Source organism: Cherax quadricarinatus, chromosome 1 (assembly GCF_038502225.1).
Source record: "Cherax quadricarinatus isolate ZL_2023a chromosome 1, ASM3850222v1, whole genome shotgun sequence".
Lineage (NCBI taxonomy): Eukaryota > Metazoa > Arthropoda > Malacostraca > Decapoda > Parastacidae > Cherax > Cherax quadricarinatus.
The window spans coordinates 6,145,070-6,151,255 of NC_091292.1; the positions used below are offsets into that span (position 1 = coordinate 6,145,070).

Here is a 6,186-nt window from a genome sequence, read left to right on the forward strand (position 1 = left end):
GATTCTGCGGGTTCAGATTTGCCGGATTCGAAACCCGATGAAGACAGATCTTTACAGTATGAGTTGCCTGTTGCCGCTTTTGGGAGATTCAATGCCCCCGCGGCCCGGTCCGAGACCAGCTCCCGCGGCCAGGTCCCAGAACAGTCCTCATGAGATGCAACACCAAAACATTGTCCTCAAAACGAATAATTCCTAAATAATTAAAAAAATCCAATAATTGAACCCCTCTGAAACGATGGATAATCTATAACACTGAATCAAGGAAAACTGCATCTGGCCAGGGAATATTTTTAACGATGAGAGTGAAAAGATGCTTTCCCGTGCCGGGAATCGAACCCGGGCCTCGCGGGTGAGAGCCGCGTATCCTAGCCACTAGACAACACGGGAGCTGCGCTTTATCCTTATCAAACCAATAAACGTTGTTTTATTATTGTTTTTGTTATATTTTTATAATAATCTTTATTACTACAAGTACATGTACAAGGTATACAGACCACAGCTGACATCAGTGACATAATACTATATAGAAAGCCGCTTGTTATGCAGAGCATTTCGTGCAAATTAGGTCAATTTTGTCCCAGGATGCGACCCACACCAGTCGATTAACACCCAGGTACGTATTTCACTGATTGTTTTTCTTGCTAATGCTGTTTTGTTGTTTCTGTATTGTTCTTTTTTTGTTATTCTCGTTGCTGTTTATAATAATAATAATAATAATAATAATAATAATAATAATAATAATAATAATAATAATTAGCACCCACTGTGTAACTATCATATAGGATAAAGTACGAGCCCACTGCTGATGTGCCACTGTGTAACTATTGTATTGCACAGGACAGCAGCACACAGGTGTTGTCCTACTGTGTAACTGTCATATACAATAGGGTAGCAGCACACTGCGGATGTATCCAATTTTGATATTAAATAAAAAAGGAGACGCTGAAACTGTATTGTGAGGTTATATCTTTCCTTTAATCTCGTGTAGCCTTTATTTTTTCTACTTTATTGTTCATTAATCTACGTTTATTCTGTGCGTTTTTTATGGTATAGAGTGGAGCCATCAGCAAATGGATTCTTAATTCTTATTCGTCAGTTTTTCAAACGGCAGATCAAAGGGCCACTGCCTTTGTTTTTCACTTTCATTCCTGGGTTTAAATAAGCCACTGACGAGAGGTATTCGTACTAGCACACAGTACGCCCAACAAGCTTTTATGTTGACAACGTTTCGCTCTGTGTAGGTGACTCGATGAAGCTTTTACCTGGGTGAAACGTTGTCTCGAAGAATTGTTCCGCATGTCCTGTCTTCGGATGCAAACTGACTCCTGCAAAAAAAAAAAAAAAAAAAAGTCACAAAATGGGCGGGATCGAACCTACGACCTGCGGGTTTTAAAATTCACAGGTCAGTGGTTAGCACACTGGTCTATGGGTCTCAGAACCCACCAACCCTGGGTTCAATCCACACCCGTTTTGGGATTTATTTACAGTTGTGTATCTACAATTTTGTGAGTGATGCAAAAATATATTTCCAGTATAAATTCTTCCGCTGGATAATTTCATTACAACAATCTCTAACGATATTTAATCGTATTTTTTTTTTTTTGTTTCCCGTTTGTTTAATAAAAAATACGAATTTATCTTTTGATGTGAGAGAGTCTACGGCTCTGTTAGTAACTGTTGTGATACATGTGTGTGAGCAGGTGTGGTCTGAATGACCAGTGTGTTAGGGAAACACACGTGTGGGTTTAAGCTCCTGTGTGAACATCAAAATGGTATACAATACCGACAGGTTGGTAAGTAAGACACATAGGCAACAGTTAGGCAACTTTATTCCGAAACGTTTCGCCTACACAGTAGGCTTCTTCAGTCGAATACAGAAAGTAGGCAGGAACAGTAGAGATGTGAAGACGATGTAATCAGTCCATCACCCTTGAAGTCGTAGAATTTGAGGTTGTCAGTCCCTCGGCCTGGAGAAGTTCAGTTCCATAGTCAGGAACTATCTGCCTACTTTCCGTATTCGACGGAAGAAGCCTACTGTGTAGGCGAAACGTTTCCGAATAAAGTTGCCTAACTGTTGCCTATGTGTCTTACTTACCAAGCTCCTGTGTGATGAAACACAGGTGTGCAAGATCTCTCTGTACTGGGAAACACATGTGGTTTAAACATCCTGTGTGATGAAACACAAGTGTGGTCTTAAATAACCTGTATGTCAGGAGACATGCGTGGCGTTAACCTGTTGTCTGAAACAAGTATGGTCTTAAATAACCTGTATGTCAGGAGACATGCGTGGCGTTAACCTGTTGTCTGAAACAAGTGTGGTCTTAAGGACCAGTGTACTATATTAACAGGCAAAAACCAATAAATATCCTCCATGCCACACAGGTTGTAGACAGATGGCATCTTGAGCTCTCACACAAGTAGAAGGAGTAGCAGTTGTCTTGTCGAAATTATTTTCGACTTCAGAATGATATCGGTCCGTGCAGGACCGAAACGTAGGTTATTTGTGAAGTACATTTGATAAAAATACCTTCGGGAGCCGGGAATCGAACCCGGGCCTCGCGGGTGAGAGCCATGTATCCTAGCCACCAGACAACACTGGATACATATTTACGCCTCTAATAAGCAAAATTTCGTACAATTTGTCTATTAACTCTAGTCTTCATTAGAATTCATATATATTTTTCATTTCTATATCCTATATAATCTATTTTACACATAATATGGGTAATTCACACGTATGTTAAATTACGTATGATAATTATACTTATGTGTACCTGTACCTAAACAAACTTACTTATAAATAACCAGTCGACTAACACCCAAGTGCCTATTTTACTGATGGGTGAATACTGGATAGCGTATGTCTTGAGGAAACACGTCCTAATATTTTCCAGCCGTACCAGGGATCGACCCACCTGGACCACCGTGTGTGGGGCGAGTGCGCTAGCGATACAGCCACGGGACACCTATAATCTGTGTAGTGGCGGTTAAGTAAGCTTACAGAAGGTTTTCTATACAGTAATATGTCACTGATGTCAGCTACGCTTGTATACCTTGTACATGTACTTGTAGAAATAAAAGATTATTATTATTATTATTATTATTACATAAGCCTATATTTTTTTTAATCGGGGAGGTGAGGCCTAGTGCCTAGTTAACATGATGTAAGTCAAAATTACTATAAATCATATATTTAACGAACTGTACAGTAACTGGTCGCTGTGGATATACACACGCATAGCACCCACGTAATCCCGTGTTGTCTAGTGGCTAGGATACGCGGCTCTCACCCGCGAGGCCCGGGTTCGATTCCCGGCACGGGAAAGTATATTTTGATGTGAAAGTTCCTAAGATAAAGAATGACGGGTGTGATAATAACTGTACACGTGTTATAGAGGTAGACCTTATGGACACGTGGTGGAGATAGATTGCCTGGACACGTGTTGTAGAGGTAGACTGGACAACGTTTTGCTCCCATCTGGTGAGCTTCTACAGGTCCTGGGCTCCTCTCTACACTTGGGAGCGCCTGTGAGCTCAACTATCCGCGAAAAGCTTATTTTTTTTTTATTTCAAGTGACGTTTTACTAGCAGAACTTGAGTTCTTTTAAGTACGTATATACCTGGAGAGGGTTTTCGGGGGGTCAACGCCCCCGCAGCCCGGTCTGTGACCAGACCTCACTGTGAAACATCTTCCCGTGCCGGGAATCTAACCTGGGCCTCGCGGGTGAGAGCCACGTATCCTAGCCATCCAATTTACAGTCTGGTCAAGAACAGAGGAAGATGCTAATAAGTACAACAGCTGAAGCATCTGAATTAGGGACATAACAAGGCTCGCCTGAGATAATTAAACTTGAAGGGTTTAATACCCTAGGAAAAACCAAGATAGCATTTTTTTTTGTGATCGATCCCCGGTACGGGTGGAAACATTAGGACGTGTTTCCTTAAGACACCTACTGTTCCTGTTCACCTAGCAGTAAAATAGGTACCTGGGTGTTAATCGACTGATGTGGGTCGCATCCTGGGGATAAAATTGACCTAATTTACCCGAAATGCTAACAAGCGGCTTTCTATATAGTATCGTGTCAGTGGCATCAGCTAGGACTGTACAAGTTGTACATGTATATGTACAAATAGTTTTTTTTTATTTTATTAGAAATCCTTCTCTAAGATCCGGCCCACAGCAGTCCTAGATATCTATTTACCGTGTCATGTGTTAGAGAAAGCAGCGTTGCCTCTCTGGATAGCCAAGCTGAAGACCTAACGGTCTCCAATCCCACTGGGATAAATCAGTACTACGGGTCCAAGTCCCTACACATGTTACATGCCAGTCAGTGTCCTCTAATTGCCAAATATGTGAAGAAAACACCTTCCCGTGCCGGGAATCGAACCCGGGCCTCGCGGGTGAGAGCCGCGTATCCTAGCCACTAGACAACACGGGACTGGTTTATTTTCAGTTATAAGAAATATTAAGTCAAGTATTAAGAGACTATTGCATATTCAAATATAATTGGATATCATATAATTTTTGACCGATATACTAAGTCTGCAGATTGTCCAAATTTATTTAGGTATGTCTTGTAATAAATTTATAATTATTATGATTATCTAATTATTATTATTTTTATGTTCTTATTATTATGTGAATTGGAGGGTGTTTAGCTATATGGAAAAAAGCAAGGAAGGAAAGTAAGGAAGAATAGAGAAGGAAGGAAGGAAGGAGAGGTAGAGGTGGGAGAATCTGGGAAGCAAAACAGAACTGGATGAAGAACGTAAGAGTTGATACCGTAGCGTGTTATCGGAGGAGCTGACTGCTGATAACACGATAACAACGATAAATATACAGAGATACACGTCCAGTACAACACGGTGACGATATCGGTGTCAACACCGTCACTGTGTTAAGAATGCTATCGTTGTCTCACCTGTGATATACCTGTGACCGGTGCCAAGAATTCTCCTCTTGAAACAGACACACATTTTTCAAGCACTGTGGGACGTTTTAGGTTGACTCGCTGCCCGGTCTCAGACCAGGCTGACTCGCAGCCCTGTCTCAGACCAGGTTGACTCGCTGCCCGATCTCAGACCAGGCTGACTCGCTGCCCGATCTCAGACCAGGCTGACTCGCAGCCCGGTCTCAGACCAGGCTGACTCGCAGCCCGGTCTCAGACCAGGCTGACTCGCTGCCCGATCTCAGACCAGGCTGACTCGCAGCCCGGTCTCAGACCAGGCTGACTCGCTGCCCGGTCTCAGACCAGGTTGACTCGCTGCCCGATCTCAGACCAGGCTGATTCGCAGCCCGGTCTCAGACCAGGCTGACTCGCAGCCCGGTCTCAGACCAGGCTGACTCGCTGCCCGGTCTCAGACCAGGCTGTCTCGCTGCCCGGTCTCAGACCAGGCTGACTTATTAACTACCTGCTTCGTTCCCCAAAAATTACGATTATTGTTAATGATATTGCTGCTGGTTTGGTAATCAAAATTTCGACATCTTTTTTTATTGATATTGCTGTTGATCTCGTAATAAGTATGAAAAAAAAGTTAATGAAATAATGAAGTAACGACTTTATTACAGACAATAACTAGTAATGTTTCAGTCACTGTAATCATCTTAAATGATCGTACTGGGTTATGGCTGAATTAGTTGTCGGCGAGCGGCAGCGAGTCGCAATGATTTACTCGGTGCAGTTGATGTCTTCTGTGAGGTAGAGAGGTAGAGTGTTGCAGGTAGGCAGGCAGAGAGGTAGGTAGAGAGGCAGGCAGAGAGGCAGGCAGACAGAAAGGCAGGCAGGCAGAGAGGAAGGCAGACAGAGAGGCAGGCAGACAGAGAGGCAGGCAGGCAGAGAGGCAGGCAGGCAGAGAGGCAGGCAGACAGAGAGGCAGGCAGACAGAAAGGCAGGCAGGCAGAGAGGCAGGCAGGCAGAGAGGCAGGCAGAGAGGCAGGCAGACAGAGAGGCAGGCAGGCAGAGAGGCAGGCAGGCAGAGAGGCAAACAGACAGAGAGGCAGGCAGACAGAAAGGCAGGCAGGCAGAGAGGCAGGCAGACAGAGAGGCAGGCAGACAGAAAGGCAGGCAGACAGAGAGGCAGGCAGACAGAGAGGCAGGCAGACAGAAAGGCAGGCAGGCAGAGAGGCAGGCAGGCAGAGAGGCAGGCAGACAGAGAGGCAGGCAGACAGAGAGGCAGGCAGGCAGA

The 6,186-nt window shown here is 44.0% G+C and overlaps 3 non-coding genes across 3 annotated transcripts; 1 reads left to right on the forward strand and 2 right to left on the reverse strand.

Annotated features, from left to right (window-relative positions):
* Positions 1-315: 315 nt before the first annotated feature.
* Positions 316-387, reverse strand: TRNAE-CUC (transfer RNA glutamic acid (anticodon CUC)). The gene has a single exon. It is a non-coding gene; the product is annotated as a tRNA-Glu (tRNA).
* Positions 388-3,252: 2,865 nt separating this feature from the next.
* Positions 3,253-3,324, forward strand: TRNAE-CUC (transfer RNA glutamic acid (anticodon CUC)). The gene has a single exon. It is a non-coding gene; the product is annotated as a tRNA-Glu (tRNA).
* A 1,043-nt stretch (positions 3,325-4,367) lies between these two features.
* Positions 4,368-4,439, reverse strand: TRNAE-CUC (transfer RNA glutamic acid (anticodon CUC)). Its single transcript has one exon. It is a non-coding gene; the product is annotated as a tRNA-Glu (tRNA).
* Positions 4,440-6,186: the final 1,747 nt, after the last annotated feature.